This window comes from Heloderma suspectum, chromosome 3, assembly GCF_057233095.1.
Source record: "Heloderma suspectum isolate Gila_16-S chromosome 3, 16-S_ref, whole genome shotgun sequence".
In the NCBI taxonomy this organism is placed as follows: domain Eukaryota; kingdom Metazoa; phylum Chordata; class Lepidosauria; order Squamata; family Helodermatidae; genus Heloderma; species Heloderma suspectum.
The window spans coordinates 229513683-229538260 of NC_139460.1; the positions used below are offsets into that span (position 1 = coordinate 229513683).

The following is a 24578-nucleotide window of genomic DNA, read 5'->3' on the forward strand; positions in this document are numbered from 1 at the left end:
GCTGTTAAAGTGCTGCACTCAATATGCCAACAAATTTGGAACACTCAACAGTGGCCACAAGACTGGAAAAGGTCAGTTTACATTCCAATTCCAAAGAAGGGCAATGCCAAAGAGTGTTCAAACTACCGTACAATTGCGCTCATTTCACATGCCAGCAAGGTGATGCTCAAAATCCTACAAGCTAGGCTTCAGCAGTATGTGAACCGAGAACTACTGGAAGTACAAGCTGGGTTTCAAAGAGGCAGAGGAACTAGAGATCAAATCGCCAACATTCGCTGGATCATGGAGAAAGCAAGAGAATTCCAGAAAAACGTCTATTTCTGCTTCATTGACTATGCTAAAGCCTTTGATTGTGTGGATCACAACAAACTCTGGCAAATTCTTCAAGAGATGGGAGTATCAGACCACCTTACCTGTCTCCTGAGAAACCTGTACAAGGGTCAAGAAGCAACATTAAGAACCGGACATGGAACAACCGATTGGTTCCAAATCGGGAAAGGAGTACGACAAGGCTGCATATTGTCGCCCTGCTTATTTAACTTATATGCAGAGTACATCATGAGAAACGCCGGGTTGGATGAATCACAGGTCGGAATTAAGATTGCCGGGAGAATTATCAACAACCTCAGATACGCAGACGATACCACCCTAATGGCAGAAAGTGAAGAGGATCTAAAGAGCCTGTTGTTGAGGGTGAAAGTGGAGAGTGCAAAAGCGGGTTTGAAACCCAACATTAAAAAAATGAAGATCATGGCATCTGGCCCCATCACTTCCTGGCATATAGAAGGGGAAGAAATGGAAGCAGTGACAGATTTTACTTTCTTGGGCTCCAAGATCACCGCAGACGGTGACTGTAGCCATGAAATTAAAAGACGCTTGCTCCTTGGGAGGAAAGCTATGGCAAACCTAGACAGCATAGTAAGAAGCAGAGACATCACCTTGCCGACAAAGGTTCGTATCATCAAAGCTATGGTTTTCCCAGTAGTAACGTACGGCTGTGAGAGCTGGACTATAAAGAAGGCTGAGCGCCGAAGAATTGATGCGTTCGGACTGTGGTGCTGGAGAAGACTCTTACGAGTCCCCTGGACTGCAAGGAGGTCAGATCAGTCAATCGGAAAGGAAATCAACCCTGAGTGCTCATTGGAAGGACAGATACTGAAGCTGAAGCTGAAATATTTTGGCCACCTAATGCTAAGAGAAAGCTCCCTGGAAAAGACCCTGATGCTGGGAAAGATTGAAGGCAAAAGGAGAAGGGGACGGCAGAGGATGAGATGGCTAGATAGCATCACCGATGCAATGAATATGAACTTGAGCACACTCCGGGAGAGAGCGCAGGACAGGAAGGCCTGGCGTGCTATGGTCCATGGGGTCACGAAGAGTCAGACACGACTTAACGACTGAACAACAACAACAAGGTTTAGGACAGGCATTTCAACCTTTTGGAATAGAACAAACTTGCAGAAAAGCCAAGAAACCTTCAAACAATCTGTGGTTGGGGGAAAGTGGGTGGGGCTAGGAGGAGGTGTGACCTTCTAGGGAACCCCAGAGGGCTGGATTTGGTCCCCAGGCCTGAGGTTCCCAACCCCTGTCTAAAGTGATGTAGACTTTTATCATTAAGGCCACATATACAACATTAACGTAGTCCACCATCACTTTTAAATAAATTCAGCTTTAATTTATTCACCATAACTTCCACTTACTAGTTCTATACTCACAATCACAGGAGCCCTAGGCAAACATGCAATAACAGGGAGCACTCCAGCCCCACCCTACAATTCCATCACATTTGTTGCCCTGTAGTCGTGGAAACTGATTGCCTAACACGAGAGCCTCCTGTATCTGTGGAGGCTCCCCACATGAGCAAGAATGCTGGAAAATCCATGTTCTGCCTTGTGAGGAGAGCCTCCATGGGTACAGGAGTTACTCCTCTTCAGACAGTCTCCCTCCACAAGTTGAGGGCGCCAAACACGATGAAGGAGAGGGGTGGGGCTGGAGTGCTCCCTCTTGTCACATGTTTGTCCTATTCAGGTATATAACTCCTGAATAGGGCAAGGCTTCCATTAGAATCCCTTTTCATCCACAAACACGCACTACAAAGATGGGGAAGGTCTGTCTCTAATCTGCTCGTATATATAACAGGGTGGTTAAAGGCTGCTAAGGGCAACTAAACTGCATTCAGTGTTTAGTATGCACCTCAATATATAAAAGCCAATTGAAAATACTTCTAGAATGTTTTAAGTATTAATAATACATCAGAGTGCTAGCTTTTTATTATTCTACAAGCCAATACGTGCACCTAAAAAAAGAGATAAATGATTTTAAATATCCAGGAGAAGTCTATTAAGTTAGACTAGTGAAGTCACATTATCTCTGTCCTGATAGGGCATAGCTGGGCCATCAGCCAAAGCTAATAGTAGGTACTCTGTGCCACTAAGGCCACCTGATCTTCAAGTGACAGTGATGGCTCCAGGAGACCAGTGATGGCTCCCCAAGCTACAAAGTTTCTATTTCAGGGGGAGTGCTACCTCAGCCTGAACACCATTTATCTAGTAGAAGAACCACCAACTTACAGCATCTTGGTCTTGTCTGGATTGAATTTCAGTTTATTATTATTGACAATAACACCACCACCCACCCACACATCCACACAAGACAGTATTGCTTCAATTATGTGGCACCATAGTTCTTCCCTGTCGCAGCTGGGAGCTCAGGAGACTTCCTGAGTCATACCATTTTGCGACCAAGCAATTATATGGTGTAACTGCTGTAACATTGGCCTGCAATATAACACTAATGCCTGTGTCTTTAATTATCTGCCCATTACGTGGGCCATACAACATAATTCTGCTTCATCATGTCAGTGCAGGTTTGTCTCCTTTACCAGACTATGTTCGCTGTGCTCAAATACCACCTCCCACACTCCCTCAGTGACCCCTTATTTATGGTCAACTGCTTCCTCATTATATTATACACCACATTATTTCATTCTTCTCTCTAGAGTCATAAACCATCCCACAGTAATTCAGAAACCTGAAAATCTGTCCAGTATAATAAGGTGTGTGTGTGGGGGGTGGGGGTTGTACATTAATTTGCTGAACCACCTGTAAACTATGTATTTATACTCGTAAAATCACGTGAAAGCAATGGGAATTGCCCAATAATTATTCCTGTGCGTGTCGTATAAGAACATGATTTTCTCTGCCATTGTCCACTTATCTGCCAGAGTAAAAATTTAATAGTTCTCTAGGTTTTTGTAAGATTAAAAATACTGGCAATTTGTATTTGTTGTCTTTCTGGAACAGACATAATTAAGCCACCTTTTGAAGTGCTAAATACACTTCCATTAGAAGGCAGATCAATTACTAGAATGCAAAAATAGAATGCAAAAATCAAAACAGATGTATATGGGAGCCAAAGAACCACACAACTACTATCTAAAGGTGGGTTAGGTTTTTGTTTCTCAAACAGCAACACACACACACCCTCCCTGAAAGCTGCATGGCAGGCAGTTTTTAAAACGGAGGGGCCTTTCAAAAGCAGACTGTGCTCTGGCATAGAGTAGTTAAAGTCCCACTGGGTACCTTGGGTATACTTGAACATACCTCTCTGGATTCTGATCACAGGTAACACAGACTTGAGCCAGAAAAAGTACCCCACCCCCACCCCCATAACAGAGGGCACTGTTAGCTTAAGGTAGGCAATTGTTGAGGGTTCATAGGAAAAGCACAATCTGTTATCAAGTTCTCAATTATAAAATATGCACCTGAAAATACAAGCAGACCCTGCTTGCAATATGTATATCAGCGATAGACACCTTTCTTGGTAACCACCAAGGTCACCTACCTACCCCTTCCACTTTTTTGGAGGGGGCTAAATTAATACATTTTCTTACTAGCAGCTGGGATTGCTGTGAAATTGGTTCCTGTTGGTGCTGAAAAGTGTGGGTTCAAAGGAGTTGTTTAGTGTGTTGGGGCTCAGACCCCACCTCTGCCTTGCACTCAGTCTTTTGGGCAGGTTACTTGCCCTTGCTATGTCTCCCACGGTAGCCATTTTGTGGTGGTGCCCAGGACAGTTTCTCAAATTGCCAAATGTGCCCACGGCCCAAATCAGTTGCCTACCCCTGACCTAGATACATCACATATACATATAAACTTGATGCTTTTGTAATGTATTGTTCAGTATTCTCCCACTGATGCTCAAGTTAGCGGGGAGGGAGGATACTGTTAAAGGATTTGGGCAGGCAAGTTGTTGAAGGGGTGGCATGACAAGGTTAGATGATGAAGGTAATTTTCAGAAGATAACTGCTGGTCCTATTAAAACTGATTATGGTTCTCATGCAAACTGATGGAGGATGTGTGTGAGAGCTTTTGCATACCTAGGTAGAGAGGGTCATGCAGCCCGTTTGAGTTTGACAACATTGATTTAAATGGTTCTTTTGATAGGTGCTTTATAATCTTCACTGAGTTTTGCCTTCACAACATCTCTATGAAGTATGTCTATCACAAACAGGAATCTGATTTGAAAAATCCTCTTAACAGAGCAAGCACAAGTCACCTCACTAGACTGCAGTCTACATCAATGAACTATCCAGTACCAGGAGAAAAAACAATTATCTTGTGTACCATTGGCACTGTTTTCTTTCCCCGGTGCTCCAGCAACGCTTTTGTTTACCTGCCATCATTACAGATTCTTTCTTTTTTTAGGAAGAGTTTTTGTAGAGTTGCTCAAAACCAACTCTGTCTTGATGAGCTAAGAACCCTTGTCACATGGTACACTAGACCAAACCTTAAACACTATGCATGACAGCAACAAAAATGACTTTAATGCGTTCCCTTGCCATTTATATTATTTGACCACAAATTATTTTGCTGATTGTATTTCTTTTCACACTGTTTTAAGGGACACAGAAGGGTAGCAGCAGCAGACCTTCTTTGCACCTCCCCATATCATGACCTTGGCCCCATAGCGCCAGCAAGCAGAAGTGTGGAGTGTATTTTACGAAGTGCAAAAAGCATGGGGCAGGAAATTGGATGGCAAATTTGTCCTGGAAACAGGAGCCAACTACCCAACACCCTTCTGCCATCTTGACCAGCAGAATTTTACATGTCACCAAAGCCCCCAGCATCCTTTAGATTGTGCCATTCTGGGACTCAACGTATTTACTTCTGAGCCATTTCCCCACAGTTCCGTGAACAGTACACATCTTGTGGCACACTGAGATTTTGTTGTTCTTCCTTTCCCTCAAATTAGGTGACTTTGAACAATGAACCAACTGTTGGCTAGAAACTACTGTGAAGGGTTTTGGAAAGCTATAAACTGAGAAAGTCTAGTTGAGATGTTAGTCTAGTTGTTAAACAGCATAGGGTTGGTCTTTCTATCAAATATAAAATGGAAGTAGGATTGCAAGGCACTTCAAATTTTCAGAGATATTCTATCCTTGTGGAATATCCTTTTCCCTATCAATATAGGACACCCACCCCACATACATACACTGATGAGACAGCCTGCAATCCCATTCTCACTTACCTGGGAGTAAGAGTCATTGAACTCAAGTGGGCTTACTTCTAGGTAGACATATATAGGATTGCATTGTAATGAACAGTTGCAAAATTGAGCCAATCTATTCTTTAGAATTTTTTAAATCTTCAACATTTGTAAGTTGCTTCAGGTGCTACTAGTGCAGAGAATATGATCTCCATGCACACACCTCATCCCTACCCCATGGAGTAATTCCACTAAGTTGTACTCCATTAGTAATTCCTACATTACACTTCTATGGTTGCAAGTTCACACAGATCGTATTCACACTTCCCATTTTCTGTTCTCATTTCTCCTCCCCTGCACTTCATATTGGGGTTGCATACAAAATTCTACACTGGCTTTTGAAAGTTAGGCTTCAGAGGTTGGCTTTGTGACTTATAAACAAAAAATGAACACACCCAATTTGGACTCATGCTTCAGACATACACTGATTTATTTATTCTTTTAAAAGATGTATATACTGCCCTTCATAATAGATCCCAATTTTCTGATGAGAACATCTGCTTATTTTTCTATTAGCCACAATTTTCAGTAGAGGAGACCAGACACCAGGGATCTCTTTCCGTATAGCTTTTGCTTCTATACAGAAATGTTTATGGAAGGGCAGCATAAAAATATCTATGATAAATAAAAACAAGTAATATTTGATATGAAAAACAGATACCAATCGATTAACCATCATTATTTTTTTTATAGGAATGTCCTACGAACAGCATTCTAGTAAGAATCTAGAATCCTCATCAAGCATCATTTCTAAAACAAAACAAAACAAAACCCAACATGGATAATTAATCCTAATGCAAGGTACTTCTTGTTCCATACCTGCACAAAAATCATGCCAAAGACACTTCTATTGGGTTAAGTGTCACACAGTAACCATCCATAAGGAATTTTCAATTCACCAAAACAACGTCACATGGATTTGTCAGGATATACCTCAATGCTTTGGTTCCCAGAAAAATGCTCAAATGGGGGGGGGGGGGCTGACTTGTTAGCAAGAGGAGAACACCTATTAAAACAAATTGCAGAATTCTTGTGCAACAATTAATAATACCTAACCATATCAATCACTTAGAGACTTTTACAACATCAATAACATTATAGTTAAGTGGTTTATTACAAAAGGCCAGTTTTTCCTTGGATGTTTAAAAAAATAAATCCACCATTGAAATAAAATGTTCCTTTTCGCCCCTTTTCACTCTGCAATGCATTTATATAAGTGGATATTTGTTGTTGTAGTTACTGCACTCCCATTCATTCTTAAGCTTTAGTGGTTCATCGGCAATTTATCAGCTGGGAGTGGAAAATACCTGGCACCTACTTAAAATGCATGGAGCTAGCAATAAAATTAACCTTGTGGCAATTGTTTTCCCACATGTTTGATAGACCAATGTCAGCTCATCTGTTAGAGGGAAATAAAAAAGTCAAGCCTAAATGTACAAAAAATTATGATGGAAGTCTTAAATAAAGCAAAGGTAATGCAAGTTTATTGAGTCAAAAATCAATCAATCAATGAGCGAGTGGATTAGGGAGCACCTCAGAAGCCCCAAAGAAATAATTTGCCTGAACACTGGGATTTAACGGTGGAGGACCAAATTCCAACACTTTTAGGAAGTAAATAATGAAAAATCAATTCAAAAGGAAAAACAGATCAAGAACCCTGGATTCTGACATGCCGACACATTTATTGCTGAATACCATTTCTCGGCTGACCCGAAAACTTCGGAAGGTGTTTATTTACTTTCAACACCTTCCAGAGATCAATATTTTTAATTTGGATCCGAGTTATTATTTTTCACATCACAGCATCAGGGAGCGGAGTAAAGTGGCTCATATTTTAGAGCTAAAAAGATCGATATGACAGCTTCACCTTCAGTGCAGCCCCCTGCAGTCGCCTAGGTGCACATCATAATGTCCCACAGGGGGGTGAAGGTGCCATGGCGCAGGGAGCAGGTCATTACCCAGCCAGGGAGTGAGACAGCCTATGATTTAGCTGATCATGAAGGGCCTAGTGCCCTTAGAAAACCAATCTTGTTTCCTCTCACTTTATCAGGCCTGTCTTTTGCCCAGAGTAAGAGTGGGGGGGGGGAGGAGAGGAGAGAAAAGAAAAAGAACTGGGAAAGGAGACCATCTGTTTCAAAAAGGAGATGTTGCTCCTCATCGTGAATGCATTCATTCTTTTCTTCTTCTTTTTCACTCCCTTCCCCTTTTTACTAAAAAATCAGCTGAAAAAGCCACAATTAATTCTTCATACATTTCTCAAAATATTATTCGGGAAGTGATAGAGGCCAGGGTGTGGGAGTGGAGGATGGGATCTTTGACAGTAAGGAAGCATCATCATTCACGGGCTCCAGTGGCTCTATCGATCGCAGCTGCTGGGGTTGAGGAGGCAGGTGGGAGAGTTATGAACTCAGCCAGTGGATCACTTGCCCTGACATCTCCTTCACTGCAACATGCGCTGCTTCCTTTCTGAGCCAGAGAATGGGATGTGTTCCTGTGGCTAAGTTTGCCCTACCCAGAATTCAGGCACACAGGCCACTGATGATGCAGTGAAAGTATAAATAAAGGACAGAACAAAAGAATGGAGGTCTTCAAAGAGGTATCTGTTTCCTGGGTGTTACCATTTTATACTGAAGTTGGGAGATCAAATGTTTGATCTCTCACCATATAAAAACTCACACACCCTCACACACATGTCCACTGCTCTCTGGCATGCATATGACGGAATGTGGCCTTTTCCAACCTGGTGACTTCCAGATGTTTTGGATTTCCCACCAGCCCCAGCCAGCACGGCCAACGATCAGGAATGTTGGAAGCTGAAGTCCAAAGCAACTGGAGGGAACCAGTTGGGGAAGGCTGGTGTGTGAGTACCTGACTGCATGGAGGCCCAGTTGGGGAATTTTTCTCCCCCCTCACCCCGCCCCCCCCAAATCTGAACCTTAAATAATTGCCCCTCTCAATAATTGCTCTCCTCACCACACCAAACTATAAAGGATTCAAAGGCTATGGTTACTGGAAGTCCTGGTGGAGAGTATGGTATTTCATACAGTCCACAGTAGTGAATCCTGAATGGAGAATACCGGAAAGTCTTAGTATAGGTCATCAGCCTGCTGACAGAAAGAGGCTGAAAGACACTAGACTGCCCATAGCAATAATGCTCAGCTATAGCAGAGCTCATCATCTATGAATGTATAAAGAAAAGCAAATTATGGTGAACAAGGCGGTGCTCAAATGTCTGCCAGCAAACACAGAAGCATGTAAATACAACAGACCAACCTTCCCCAACCTGGTGCACTCCAGATATGATAGACTATGAAGTCTATCAAGTTGTAGAAACCTGCAGTAGGCTAATAACAAGATTCCATCACTTTACCCAGCTTTGCAGTCCACACTACCTCACAATGCCAGGGACGGTATTAAAATGACATTTACACTATACTTTTAAACGAGTTTCACTTCCATGTTAACTGCTTGTTTTCCTAAAGGAATCCATGGAATTAAGAGTTTTGGCATAGCAGTGAGAATTCTCTGTTATGGAGGTCTAGCCACATTTCCCAGGAGAGAGTTTTAAAACTAAGCCTATCAAAGTTTGTAGTGCTGACTTGCTAACAGTAGGTGCAGGCACCTTGTTGGCCTCACCTGTTGGCCTCGGCTACGTGTGGGAAACCTGCGGCCCTCCAGATGTTGTTGGGATGCAACGCCTATCAACCCCAACCAGCATGGCCACTGGTCAGGAGTGATGGGAGTTGTAGTCCAACAACATCTGGGGGGCCACAGGTTCTCCACTGCTGTTCTACGCATATGATTCTACATTAGGGCACAAAGGTTCAAATTGTTCATGGGGGACAAGGCTATAAACACCTGCTAGTCATGCTGGCTATATGCTGCTCCCAGATTCAGAGGCAGCAGTTGCTGGAGAACAGCAGCAGGAATTTGCTACTGTCCTGCTTTTGTGATTCAGAGGCATCTGGTTAGCCACCGTTGGAAGAAGGATAGTGGACTAGAACGGCTTTTGGTCTGATCCAGCAGGGCTCTTGTTCTCATGTTCTTACCTTTTTCCCATGCTGCTAATTCCACACTATATATGTAACCATCCTGTTTCTCATGCTGAATAAGCTCCCAGTATTTTAAGTTTTCCCCACAACTCAAATACATAATTGCTCCTCTTCTATGCAATGAGAACAGCTACCATATACTAAGCTGAGTGAGTACAGAGGGCAGGTGCAATTTCCAGAAGTACTCTGACAAGATGAACCAAATTCGTCTAGGGCTCTACTCAACAGCATATTTAGCATTACCATTAATCTGGCCCTGAAGCAGCAATACTAGGTTAAACTGCCCATATATTCTTGTACTGTCCTAGTTCACTGGATTTTATCAGATGTTAGAGAACTGCACAAAATACAAAACAATACTGGAAGTTTCTGTTCAGACACCTGAAGGGCAAACCCCAGAATCCTGTAGATCCATAGAATACAAAGCCATCTCAGCAAGTCAAATAAGCTGTGACCAACATAATTTCAAGTACTTCCTGGATTTTGGCCTAGAATCTCATATAAAAAACTTCCTGCAGCCTGTCTCTCTGACTTCCTGAACATTCTACTAAGAACTGGCTGCCTTTGCCTTAAGAACTCCACAGTCTCATGTTTTGCAAACAAGACAGCTATGGTTTCCCTACCTCCACTTCTGATTCACTGTTGGATTGCTTCCTGCTGATGACAGTTATACAAATGCAAAACCAGCTAAGAACCCAGTCCCACTCTTGAGCATGTACCCAACAACATCATTTGCTCCCTGTACCCAGTTGTCTTTCACACTGAGGGCAAACCCGAACCTAAAAAAGCCAAGGCAAACAGCCATGGATGTTCTGATCTGACATAGCCCATTTGCGCTACAAGGCATTCACTTTCATCACTGTCATCAAGGGCCAAACTAAATATGACACTAAGAGCTTTTGCATTTAATGTGCACATTAAAACAAAATGAAAACAGCAGCCATAGAGGAGGGGATTATGACAATCTGATAACGTAAGGTGCCAGTGGGGAATTTCTTCCCAACGCAAATAGCAGCTTCAAATGAGCTATTTTTGCCAAGATCACAGCATGGGAGGAAATGGTTATGCCCCTCCCCACAGCAACTTCGATAAGCACCACTGCCCCCTGTCCGATTTTTGCATTTTTAAAAAATGTGCACCTTAAAGATGCATTTCCCATCATACCTAGTTTGTCTCTGAGTTGCTGAGATCAATTATGCATACCTCAAAACAAGGGGTGGGGGGAGAAAAAAGTAGTAATACAACAAAAAAGGATGATGAGGAAAAGTTTTAATGTTGATATCTGTGAATGGTTTGCAGCTCAGAATCTATGGCTGCAAACACACACACACACACACACACACATACAGCAACACAAAACTGCACTCAGTCGTACTTCAGAAAGAATTCATTCTCTCCGTGTCTCACTCTCATACACTTCTATTTTCATATATTTCCCCTTCTTGTTTCTAATGAAAATTCGGTTATTTCAGGACCCTCTCAAGATAACAGAAAATTAATTAAAATTTACCACTTACGACTTAATTTATAAACTTCATACAGAACAGTAAAATGTTAATGCCTACCTTTGAAAACACAAAATGTTAAGCCACTTAACGCATCAAAATCTACTGCATCAGGTTTAAAACATTCATTTCCACCTGTCCTGCCTGAAACAGTTGCAGACAGCCCCCTAGCTGTGGCTTTGTTAAACAGGATGGTTGATTTCAACCCAGACTTATTTTCAAGTAATGAGGTCTAACACTTACCCAACTTATTGTTAAAGTCGCAAAGCATGTTTCACACAATCAACACTTAACACTGTAACTGCATCTGAATTACATTTTCACCAGGGTAGGTTTGCAATGAAATAACCGGAATAAGACCTTTACAATTCATCCTTTGAGCCCTCATTTCAGTACTGTAAATGAAGCACATGGATTGGTTTGCCCTGATTGAAGCCCTGTTCATGTCAAATGACCTAAGGTTGTTCCTCTGTCTTCAATATGTTTTTTTCTTCAACCAGAATAATACTTAAGGCAGACAGGAGTTACAATATGAAGGCCTATTAGATGCCACCGGGAATATTTCTCCCCTCCAATATTAAAAAAACAGCAGAATAAAGGGAAGCACTCATTCTGATGAAAGTGATATGAACTTTCATTTCAGTTTACATTCTATTATCCACACCACTTTTTCATTGACCTCTGAACAACAAGATCTTTGATGTTCCCCCTAGAAAAAACAAATACATCCTCCAGTTCTGTAGTAAAGAAAACCATCTCCTGTGTTTAAAAGAGTCAGATGTACAATGTTGTCCATTTGGATTAATATACTCGTCCTCTGTTTTGTTTGCAGAATGTTCTTTATTTTACATGCTTTGTTTTCAACCTAATACTTCAAAAAGATGAAAGATCTTGAACCTTTGCTGCAAGATATAATGAAATATCCAGAGGAAACATGTCTACGGATAGGCCTTGATAGGGAAGATGTTCCATGTGTTAAATACTCTGTTGTTTTACAAATCTACTTGGATATGTTCAAATGTAACTCTGTTACAAAGCTGAAAATGTTTAAAAAAAAGGAAGCTAATATTGTCAAATATGTGTTGTATGCCATATTCCACACACAATTCCACACATGCATAATAATACATTTATAATATGCTACTTTTGCTTCAGGTTTTCAAAGGTAACCATGGGTATCTCAGTTATTCAGTGTGTGATTCAAGGCACCTTTGAAAGAACTTGGCTTTTAGAAAGCTCTCTCAAGTCTCTTTGGGGGTTATTTAAACTGCTTATTCCAAAAATTGAGATGCTCAAAATTACTAGCATCAGTTGGTCTTTAGAGTAATGTAATACAAATTTATTTCATGTTTCCTATTTTCATATAAAGTAGGAATTTAAAATATTGCTTTTATAAGACACACAACATAAAACTGTGTTCTTAGGATCATGAAACTTTATAATTCCCATTATCTCTGGGCTTTGTTTCTATCACACTTTAAAAATCCCCACACATATATAAAACCTATCAGTGTATCATCGGTTTTCATGCACCATATTAACTAAGGGATTAGACTGTAGCTCACTTTGAAAAGTGAAGTGTCAAAAGAAGACATCCATATAACCTTACAGCCATAGCATCCGTGCATGTGTATTTCAGTGCGGGATTTAGGTGTGCAGAACTGCCAGCACAAAAATTAACAAAACATCAAGGGATATCATGGAGAAATACAAGGTTAGAATGAACCAGGTTTTTTTTTCCTCCCTCTGGAATAAGGAGACATGAAGTTTACTCTCTTAGACATAAAAAATGTCGCATTTGGGAAGAAACCCCAATTTCTTTTACTTTGTAAAGTCAACTAGTCTAAATTTATCTGAAAATTAAAGGATGGCCAGTAATTAAAAAAACCCCAAAACTTTACAGTATTCTGATGAGACAACCTGTTGGGACCAGGTTATTTTAAGAACAGTCTTCACCTACATGAGCCTGCCTGAGCCTTAAGATAAACACCAGAGAACCTGCATTAGCTATTATTATTTTATTTTTTAATTACAAACTGCTTTTAAGGGTGAAAATCCTCTCAAGGTGGCTTCCACTAATCAATAAAACATCAATGACATAAAATTTCAAAATGCCATTAATAATTAGTAAGAGTGAACAGCTCAAAATAAGAACATTGAGCACAATCCAATGACAATTACAGCTAGCTTCATTTCCATTCAGTATCTCGACAGCTAAGATCTGATTCATGGGTTTGAGGGATAGGGCCTTCTTGCTGGTAGGATTAGAGTTCTGGAATTCTCTCCCTGGGGAAGTCCAACAGGCCCCCTCTCTTCTTGTTTTTGGATGAGATTTTTTGATTCCAGAAAGCAGGGAATGCTGATCACATTTGCAGATGACACAACATTGGGCGGGATAGCTAATACTTTGGAAGACAGAAACAAAATTCAAAATGATCTTGATAGACTGGAGCGCTGGGCAGAAAACAACAGAATGACGTTTAATAGGGATAAATGCCAAGTTCTGCACCTAGAGAAAAGAAACCAAACGCACAGTGACAAGATGGGGGATACGTGGCTCAACAGCACTACAAGCAAGAAGGATCTTGGAACTGTTGTAGATCACAACCTGAACATGAGCCAACAACATGATGTGGTTGCAAAAAAGGCAAATGCTCTTTTGGGGTGCATTAATAGAAGCATAGCTTCCAAATCCCATGAAGTACTAGTTCCCCTCTACTCAGCACTGGTTAGGCCTCATCCAGTTCTGGTCACCGCACTTTAAGAAGGATGCAGACAAGCTGGAGAGGGTTCAGAGGAGGGCAACAAAGTTGATCAGAGGATTGGAAACAAAGCCCTATGAAGTGAGACTGAAAGAACTGGGCATGTTTAGCCTTGAGAATAGAAGACTGAGGGGAGATAGGATTGCGCTCTTCAAGTACTTGAACGGCTGTCCCAGAGAGGAAGGCCAGGATTTCTTCTCGATCATCCCAGAATGCAGGACACGGAATCATAGGCTCAAGTTACAGGAAGCCAGATTCCGGCTGAACATCAGGAGAAACGTCTTGACTGTTAGAGCAAGAGGACAATGTAACCAATTACCTAGGGAGGTGGTGGGCTCTCCCACACTGGAGGCATTCAAGACGAGGCTGGACAGCCATCTCTCAGGGATGCTCTGACTTGGATTCCTGTATTGAGCAAGGGGTTGGACTCGATGGTCTCGTAGGCCCCTTCCAACCCAGTATTCTATGATTCTATGAAGGCATTTTAATGACTGAGGCTGCTGCTTTATTGTTTTCTGGTGTTTTTATCATTCTTTCTAGTTTCTTCATGCTGCCATGTGCTTCTATTTTTTTCGTTATATTTATTTTTATTTTGTGATTTTGTTTATTTTGTGATTTTATATATTGTTTTATCTTATTTTTAATGTTAGCTGTTTTGCAAAATTTGAAAAGTGGGGTTAAAATAATTTAAATACACCACCCGTAGAACTTGTATACCGCCCAGAATACTAAAAGTACAATAAACAAATAAATGGATGGATGGATGGATGGATGGACAGAAGCCTATCAGTGTAATATAGTATAATAGCCCCTAGCCAATCTGGGCAGAGTGAGAAGCCATCATGTCTGGTAGTTATATCTGCAGAGTGTTTGCAAATCTGAGGAAACTGTTGTAGACAGTATACCACTCTGATAAGCTGGTAGAGATCCGTGCAATGAAAAGATATGGTTTTCTCAAAATCCCTTGTCATCAGTGCACCAAGCCAATGCAAAATCATCAGATCTAATATGTCACCTACTACATGTATTTAGGACAGATCTATGGTTGCTGAGAAAAGCAAAGGACCATGGCCTCAGCTTGTATAAATAAATCCCCTATAACTTTTAAGAGGCATGGTGCAATGAGGTGGCCAATACACCAACAGAATTCTTAGTCTATCACAAATATTTTTAAAAAACACACATTGTGTGTCTGAAAATGTATGAAATGAATAGGAGTTTCAATGCTTCTGGGCTTTTGGAGAAGACACTTTTGCTAGAGTGTGTTCAGTTCTTGCAGCCATTGCTATATAAGCACAACCTTTAGATAACACTAAATGAGTTTTCAGCTTTCCTACAATCTGCTTTTCTCCTAAATGCACAATTGCATTCAGTAAAATGTCAACGTTAGAGAAATGTCCACACTACTGAGCGATCAGAAACCTCACCAGGAGCAAATAAAGCACTTGTGGGGAACCTTCAGATTTTGTTGGATTATAGTTCCCATAATCCCTGACCATTGGCCATAGTGGCTGCATGGGACTTGGAATCCAACATTATCTGGAGGGCAACACATTCCTCTCCCATGCAATAAAGCAAGCAAGCCCCAATATGTAACCAATGAGTACACTCTGCTGTAGCTTCTTCATGTGCTCAGGAATAAACAATATTGTTCTGATCTTGCTAAATTCTGACCTACTGAGAAGGCGTGTCTTTAAAAATAACTAGCATGTAAGAGAATGACAAATACTTAATCATGTCACACTAGAAGCAACCCTAAAAGTGGTCTATCTGCTAAGCCACTTTAAGAACCACCTTGCTGGGGACAAAATCTGTAGTAAGAATGGTTAGGAACTCCCAGGATTGGCTGGTAGGAATTGTATCATGTTAAAGAAATTTAGTATTTTATTTATGACTATATATATATATATACACACACACAATTTAAAAATCCAATTAAAAAATCCATTTATTTATTCATCAACTTTTATCCATTCTGTCTGGAGAGCACCAGGTTGGGGAAGGATGATCTACAAAATGCATGAACAAAGAGGAAAGGAAGGGCCTATAACTCAGTGCTGAACTGGATGGCACATTTTTATTCTGTAATTTTTGGTATACCTTTAGGTGTCTTTTTAATATATTTGTTTTATTATTGTTTTTAACTACCTTTTAAGAAATGTTTTTAATGATTGTTAGCTGCCTTAAGTGCCATTTTAGTTATAAACAAATACATAAATAATGCAGCAACCATGTGCCTGGAAGCCCTTCTGAGCCATAAGTTCTCACCTGCGGTGAAGAGGCTGCAGGAGAAGAACCGTGTCGTGCAGTGACCAAAGCCACAGGAAAGGCCTGAAAGCTATCTGCAGCTGCTGCCAGCAGAAGGCAGCAGTGCCACTGCCAGGGCAATGGCAATGAATTTCCCTGTCAGCCAGAGCCTGGAAGTCTCACAAGGGGGGTGGGAAGGAAAAGATGTTACCGCCAGGAGACATGTAAAGGCTAGGAGCCTTAGAAGGGCTCCCTGGAGGTTGCTCCGAAAGTAATGCTGGGAAACTTGGGAAGGCAGCAGGAGGAGCAGCATAGGGTGCTGTACAACCTCCTTCCATCAGGAGCCACAGACAAGGAGCAGGAGAGGAAGCACAGGCACCCAAGCCTTGGTCAAATACTCCGGAGCACACCTCTTTGGGGTCAGTAAGGCCAGCGCGTGCGCGCACACACACACACCTTGTATTTTGCTCCCCCATTCTTTTCTCATAACTAGGGCCAGCCCATGACATTTTGCTGACATGAAGGACAAGATGGCACCCCTTCCCATTCCATGTACAAAAGCCGACTGGACTGGCAGTTGAATCTTTCTTTGACACAGCATGTTCACCACACTTGACGGCAGCTGGTGCGCTTAGGGACACAGGGCAAGGCCTCATGATACACAGGTCTTTCCTCCAACCCCCTGCTGCCACTTCCAAGCATCTGCTGTCTGACGGTAGGGCTGGCCCTGCTCATAACATTTAGTAAGAGAAATACCTGGCACACTACCATCACATAGTGTGTATCCCTATCTACTTCTCTTCCTCACTTTGCTCTCTGCAGCAGCAAGTGTGGAACAGGGGAAGAAAATGCAAAATGTGTTAGTGTCACATCATGGGTTTTCCTTACTGATCATTATAAGGAGACAAGGCTTTCAACAGTGATCCAATGATCTGCATCACATCTATTCCACCCCCCGCAGCAAAGCACATGCTGTGTTTGTGTAGAGCATAGTTCATATCTGGCATCTACATTATAGGATCTCTAGTAGCTGATCTGGGGAAAAATCTCCATTAGGAAACCTGCAAAGCTGGGTTTGAGACTACTGCTGGGCAAGACCCATCAGTACTATCAGTCCTAAGGTAGGAGGACTTTACTGCCCTGGCTCAGACTGCTCTTTACAGACTTTTCACCTTTGGGGTTTTTTCGGGGTGGGGGGAGCTGTGTATAGTTTGCATGTCGGACAAATTGTCAGGAAAGAAGTCCTGGTGTGACATTTCACTCTTAATGCCTTAGTGTTGCAGTAAAACAAGACACCTGGTGAAATTATAGGAAAACAAATGTGTAATTTCTTCCTCATTTAGCCATTTTTGAGGCTGGAGTATAGGAAAGTCATTAATGTTATGTCCTCCTATTGATGTTCTAAACCTTTCAGGGGATAAGTAATGCTTTTCCTATACTCCTCCATGTGGCCAGTTAAATTAGACACATTATTTCTGTGCTGTTCTGAACACTGATCAATAGACACTTGGAAAGCCCTCTTCAACTAAGTAGAAACATTTCCTCAGTGTCCAAAGGGACCTAGTTCGAGTTTGTACATTGCTACCATTGTTAAATTTAACAAAGGAACAAATAAGTATTTCTGGCATTTTAATACTACCATCAAAGAGCAAGAAATTACGTTCTCTATTTTAAGAACTTAGATAGACATTAATTTCCTTTTCTCCTTTTTGTGGCCTGGTGTGGAATTCTTGCCACACTTTAGCTGATAATGGAAAATTGTACTTTTTACTGTCTTGTAAACTGCACAAGATATTGATTTACAAAGCTTTTAAAACAGTTATCAATAATCTCCCCATCCACAGATCACATTTAAATGGTGTTACACACACACACACACACACACACACACTTAAATACTCACACATGCATACTCATATGCAGATATTTATGTATTTATTTATTTATTTATTACAAGTATCTATTAATTGCTTTTTGGCCCATCAGGCTCTTCAAAGCAATGTATAATTACATAAAATCCAATAAAACCAAAACAGAATATACCAAAAACCCACCCCAAAACACTCTTTATAATAGGCCAAAACAATTTTAAAAGTCAAAGGCCTGGCAAAATACTAGAGTTTTCACTGCCTGTTTAAAACTCAATAGGGATGGAGCCAAGCTGACCTCATTTGGGAGGGAGTTCCATAGCAATGGTGCTGCTACGGAATAGGCCGTGTCTTGGGTATCCACCAACCTAACAAGATCTGATTCAGAGTTTCTCATGTACAGCAGTGGAATTCTGTTTACCAAATCCTTTCCTAACTTCTTGGATAATTTACACTCTGATGCATAGCAAAATCAATCATCAAAAAACCTGCCGGTTTAAAAGACCAGACGATAACGCTATCTCACGTTGCTTCAAACTCCACAAAGCCAGGAAATTGGAAGCCAAGGCTGATGCCTTATCTGACATGCCCCGTGATCAGTCAGGATGTTGTGCAGTGTCACAAATTGTGCTTACTTACAACTTATCCTCCATGTACCCACACTTTTCCTGGGTCTTTCAGTCCCAAATCCAGATTGGGAGGATGGAGTGCCTGGGACCAGCAAAGATGCTCCACGCTGTCCTGGTCCTGTATTGCCTTATGAAGCATCTGAGCCTTACTGAATTGCTAGAGGAATCCGACTGTGAGGTGACCCATGCGTGTTTGGTGCTTACAGCAGTAGCTTGCAGGGTGGGTTGAACAGTGGGAGAGAGCCCTCTTCTTGAATGGGACAAAAAAAATTATTCAACACCACACCGAGATTTTCAGCAGCAGGCATGGTGCAAGATTTTTGGGGTTGCCTTCTAATACGAGATATTCGGTTGTGACAGAATAGATTTGGAGTCTGAAAGGAAAATATTTATTCTCTGTCATATTGAGATTTCCACTAGCACGCATACTGCAGGACCTATCCATGGTTGCTTTGGATCTTGAGATACTCAGTGAAGATAAAACAACGTGGTGGTATGGTGTTGTAGAATAAAACAAGTGATTACTGGAAGGCTTAAATACCCCTTTCCAGCACAGTACTTATTTGTTTCAGACAGCATCTTCCCAATATCATTTCACGCCAGAAAAGATGTATAGGTTCAGGTTTGTGAGTTCAGTTATCTAACTTCATATTCTATGTACGTCTCTGTGAGCACCTTTTAGTAGGGAAAAGGCACTGCTTTACAAACATACTTCAATTTAATAAATGTAGCAACTGATTTCTGCTCAAAATCATTATGTTCCCCACCCCCACGCTACCAACTTCCACTTTTTCTTGGCACTTCCTAATAACCTTTGAAACAATTCCCCCTACCGCCCACCCCAACCTGCTTTGACATTTCTCACCCTTACTGGCAACATCATCAGTTATACTGTTGCTAAGAAATAGAGCTACATGTACCACGAACCATTATTAGCAGTAGTAGTCCTCTCAGCCCAGTTACGTTAAAGGAGACGCCCATTTCTCACTATAAACTCACCCAGTAAAGAAATTGGTCAACTCACAAAATAAAGGCGTGAATCACCTCACAGTAGGATTCCTCTAGAAATACAGTAAGGCTCAGATGCTTCATAAGGCAATACAGGACCAGGACAATGTGGAGCATCTTTGGTGGTCCCAGGCACTTATTGTCTGGTCTTTTAAACCAGCAGGTTTTTTGATGATTGAATTTCCTTGGTTTTTGAAAAGCAAATGTCTCCCCAAGGGTGTGTGTGTGTGTGTGTGTGTATACACACACACACACACAAACACACACCACTCTGTCTCTCTGTCTGTCTTTGCAATCAGAGGTACAGTGCTTCTGAACATTGAGGTCCTATCTCTAATATGAATATAAGAACAGTCATGCTGGATAAGACCAAGGGTCTAGCATTCTGTTCACATGGTGGCCAACCAGCTTCCCACGAGGAACTCACAAGCAGGACATGAGTCTCTGCCCATGTTCCTGCCTGTGTTCCCCAGCAACTGGTGTAAATAGGCATACTGACTCTGATACTGGAGATAGCTATAGCTATCATGACTAGTAGCCCTTGATACCCTTATCCTCCATGAATTTGTCCAATGCCCCTTTAAAACCATCCAAATTAGTGACCATCACTACATCTTGTGACAGCGAATTCCATAGTTAAACTATGCGCTGGGTGAAGAAGTATTTCCTTTAACTATCCTGAATCTCCCACCAATCAGCTTCATGCGATGACCCTGGGTTCTAGTATTATGAGAAAGGGAGAAAAATGTCTCCCTATCCACTTTCTCTAACCATGCATAATTTTAAACACCACTATCATATAGTGGAAGCTGGTAGCCAGTCTGAATGGTGGGACAGAGTGCAGGTCAGCAGAGGCATAGCCAAGGGGTCATGAGAGGCAGAGCAAAGAGCTCATGAGACGTGGAGCCAAGGGGGGGTCAGTGGATGAGGAGCAGTCTTTGAATCCCTGACCCATACCACAGAAGGAGAAAACTGAGACACAAAACATGCAAAGAAGGGGGGGAATCACATAACCACACAAAAGTACTCCTTTGCATCCACATTCTCCTGTTCTAGCAATAACTCTCATTTCACAGAGAGTCGGGTGACTTTAAGATAATGAAAGGGAGCAGAGGGTCCACACAGCTATAATAACAATGATAATAATTAAAATAAGATGTGTTCCACTCAGAGCCACAAAGAAAAGCAGCCTTTGGAACATAGGGACAAGTTCTGAAAGCCTCCCGACATCCATGCTTCTGTTCTTGAAAGCATCAAAAAATCCATCACAAAGCATCCACCAGAGCAGGCCTATTCAGAAGCAGCACAGCACAAAAATTATTTATTTATGTACCACCTAATAGCCGAAGCTCTCCAGATTACGCATATCTTATTTGTAAGAAGTAAGGACTGGACTGCTTAGGAGAAAGTATAGGCATTCCTTTGTATGTAATGAAGATAATGGGGATTATATCCCTTGGAAGCCAGCAGGAACCCTTTGCAACCCCCCGCCCTTCACACATACACAAAAACACCCCAAACCATAAAATCAATGATGATGATCAAAATTAAAATATCATGTGATATTCTCAGAATCACACAGAAAAGCAGCCTTTGGAATACAGGAACAAGTTCACACCCCTGTCTCACCAATCCATGGCGTACAATTGTTTGCCAACCCTGATTAAAAAATAATAGTACTTTGGGCATGTGTAGTTTTATACTTTAAACTCACTTAAATTATATCATAACTATGACTGCAGAAATAAAATGGAGCTAGCTTGTGCTATCCTGATGCTGAACACACTGACTTCAGAATCGGCACCATTTTCTTGTAGAAAAAGATAATCTATTTCAAAAATAAAGTGTTTATTTTTAAAAGATTGCCCATCTGTAGAGTTTTATTTCTTTTTATCCTCTAAGTTCTACCCTTATAAATTCTACCCTTAAAGGCAGCCTAAAAATTCCATTCCAGCAGGCTGTGCTGAGGGAGATGAGAGTCAGAAGCAGCACCATTCTTACTGAAAGGCTGGCTGGGGAACGCTGGGAGTTGTAGAAATTATTTCTGCCTAAATGTGCCTAGAATTGCATCCTATTTCCCCCCCTCATCCCTCCCTATTCTTTTTTCCTTGTGTGTCACGTCTTTTTAGACTGTAAGCCTGCAGGCAGGAACTGTCTTCACTTACTGTTTGAGTTCAATGTGCATGTGAATTGTTGGGTTGTAAACTTGACATGTCCAAAGCCTTTATAGCATGTTTGATTTGATGATCCTCCTTTTGCATTGTGTTACTGTATGCACCATGCAGTGTGTAATGAGGAACAGCTACGCCACATGGCATCTCTATCTTGGCTCTGTGTTTCCTCTTCACTCCCAATCCCCTTTCCTTTCATGTTATGTCTTTTAGGATGTACACCTGTGGACAGGGGCTGTCTTATTTCCTATCTCTGTAAGTCACCTTGGGAGACTTTTGAGCTAAAAGGCAGAAAAAATGCAATAAATAAATAAATAAATAGGCTTTCATACAATTTCAATCTATATCTCTCATTCAAAAGTGGTTTTGAAAAAATGACTGGCAGTGTGGAAGCTTCTATGATAAACATTAATTAAAATTTCTGAGTGCATGATACAACATACTTTTGATTCTGTTGTACAAACCACCCTGTGTAACTGGGAAGTTTGCACTTTTCTTTTTGTTCAGATCTGCAGAAATTGCCCTGAGAAGACGTTCCATGGGGTTTTCTTGGCAAGAATACTGGAGTGGGTTGCCATTTCCTTCTCCAGTGGATCACATTTTGTCAGAACTCTCCACCATGACCTGTCCATCTTGGGTGGCCCTGCACGGCACAGCTTATGGCTTCACTGAGTTACGCAAGCCCCTTCGCCACAACAAGGCAGTGATCCATGAAGGGGTTCATCACTTTGCATTTGCTTATATAGAACTGCATTTGCCATTTTGATGTGCATTTTTCCACTATGGAATGATCCTTTTGGAACTCTTCGCAATACCTCTTTGTTTTAACTACCCTAAATAATTTGGTGTAATCAGCAAACTTGGTCACCTTGCTGCTTAGTCCTAGTTCCAGATCATTTATTATTCCTACTACTATTATTATTGTTATTACATTTATTATTATTACATTTACATCCTGCCCCTTTTCCGCTTGCAAATAACCCAAGGCAGCTTCCATGGGCATCCTCCTCCTCCATTTCATGCTCACAACAACCATGTGAGGTAGGTTAGGCTCAGAGTCAGTGAGTGGCCCAAAGCCACCCAGTGAGCTTCATGGCCAAGTGGGGATTAGAACCCAGATCTCCCAGGTTCCAGTCCAACACTCTAACCACTACGCCACACTATCTTTATGAACACGTTGAAAAGCACTGGTCCCAATACAGATCCCTGCTATCTAAAAAGCTATCCACAAGTTTAATATGTTTGAAAATATATTTTAAAACTTAAGCAGGAAAACAGTGAATACCCTTTTAAATCGTTGAACAAATGAAATCATGTCACACAAGAAGTCTTAAGATATAAATGGTTTATAAAGAAAATTAAATGCAGAAGAACATCATATACAAAAGTAAAATGTGAAACATGCAATGATTACAAAGAAAATACATGTGTACACTATGCAAAATACACTACAGTTTAACACTTTCTAAGTCTTATTAAAACAAAACAAAACAAAACAAAACACAATGTTAGTAGGCCCAGTAGCCCAATGTTATTTGACCCAAAACAATGTTGGTAGGCTCAAGTAAGCCCAGCAGCATTTTCAATTGTACTAAGTGGTACTTAAACTTCCACCAATCCAAATTAGTTAAATGCAGTGTTTGAAGCTTTCAGCTATATAGCAGTATGGTCCAAACTTCTAGAGTAAAGGAAGGGAGTGATGGGATGGAGGGATTAAAAGGAATGTATAGCTACCTCTGCAGATCCCAAGGAGAGATCTGAAGGCCAGGCTTTTGTGGACCCAGAAGAAGGTTGAAAGAGACCTCTCCTAGAATCCAGAGTGTAGAACTCAGCAAAGTCCAGGTAGGGAAAATTAATCCAGACAGAGTGTGAAGACAGTATTTTAAACTGAAAAGTGTTGTGAAGCCCATGTTTCAGCACTGAGTGAAATAAAATAGTGGGCAAAAACTACACCAAGCTGTTCAGGCGCCAGGTGCCTAGCTCAGAGAAACTGGTTTGGGGAAAGATAGCCCAAAATAGTCTCAAAGCCAAGAGAAAACATGTTCAAAAAGAGAAAAGAGGACTCTTCTTCTCCCCAAAGGGCGGCGAGAACCAAACACTTCTCCTAAAAGGGAGGTGAGGTTGCCAACACATGTTTTCAGTGCCAAAACTGCATGACCAAGTACTTATTTTATTTTTTCTGTTAACTTCCCTTTCGCCCTCAATCTTTATCCAATCTTCCTGAAATGTTCGGGTTATGTAAAACATTTATGTCTGGCACGTGCGATTTTCAGGAAGATTGGTTAAACCCTTTCGATTTTATTAAGGTTTTAATAACCCAGCCCGATTTTCATTTAACATGGCAGAATCCTTTTTTGACTGATCACCTTATCTATTGGAGGCACAACTGTGCCTCTAGTAATTACTGTAAAGCCTACAACTTATGATCTACCAGCAAACACAACCTACCACCCAATTGTTGCCCTTGAATCTGGTCTCTGTGGCAAATATGTATGCACTGCCCTATGTTTAATTTAATCCAGAAGAATCCTGGTTTAATATACGATATATAGGACCAGTCTTACTATTATATTTTCATTATAAATAAATACCAAGGTTGGCACAACTGAAAACGGCTTGAGGTGCTGACGGACTTTAAACATTTAGAGTAGCGCTGTCCAATGAACCCACAGATCCCAAACTACTGCCGTAAATCTAAAGGACACTAAGGATGTGAAAACAGTTTGAAGACAGTTAACCAATGTGGCTAAGGGAGAACCTGAAATAACTAGTTAAAGTTGGTGCTAGTTATC

General features: G+C 41.2%; 1 protein-coding gene across 7 annotated transcripts in view; it reads right to left on the reverse strand.

The window, feature by feature from the left end:
- INPP5A (inositol polyphosphate-5-phosphatase A) overlaps positions 1-24578 on the reverse strand; it is a 331577-nt gene that overhangs the window by 180654 nt on the left and 126345 nt on the right. The window lies entirely within an intron of this gene.